A 415-nucleotide genomic window follows, 5' to 3' on the forward strand; every position below is an offset into this window, starting at 1 on the left:
AGTGTAAATGACCCTAGTGGTCGAAACACTTAAATAAATAAAACAAACAAACAAACAAATCCCGCGATTCCTGTGTGAAAAGTTTGGTAAATAGAGATATTATAGATAATCTTTTAACTATTGTTTAAGGACGTTTACTTTGAGCTACATTATGTATACGTTTATTATGTAAGGTTAATTTAATCATATGCACTTCACAAGCTCATATTGATTTTATATACTCAAATTCCAAATAACACTTAATTAACACGTAATTTAAAAAAAAAAATACGAATATTAAAAGAAATATTGTAAGATATTAATGAATAAATATTGGAAGTAAAACCTATATACAACAAACTTTTCCAAACACAATTCGTCCATTCCTTTTGCGTTCCTAAATCCAATTTCGCTTCGCTTTTAGAAATAGAGTCCA

The sequence above is a fragment of the Halyomorpha halys genome, unplaced genomic scaffold (genome assembly GCF_000696795.3).
Source record: "Halyomorpha halys isolate HHAL.00 unplaced genomic scaffold, Hhal_1.1 Scaffold51.1, whole genome shotgun sequence".
Taxonomy (NCBI): Eukaryota; Metazoa; Arthropoda; class Insecta; order Hemiptera; family Pentatomidae; genus Halyomorpha; species Halyomorpha halys.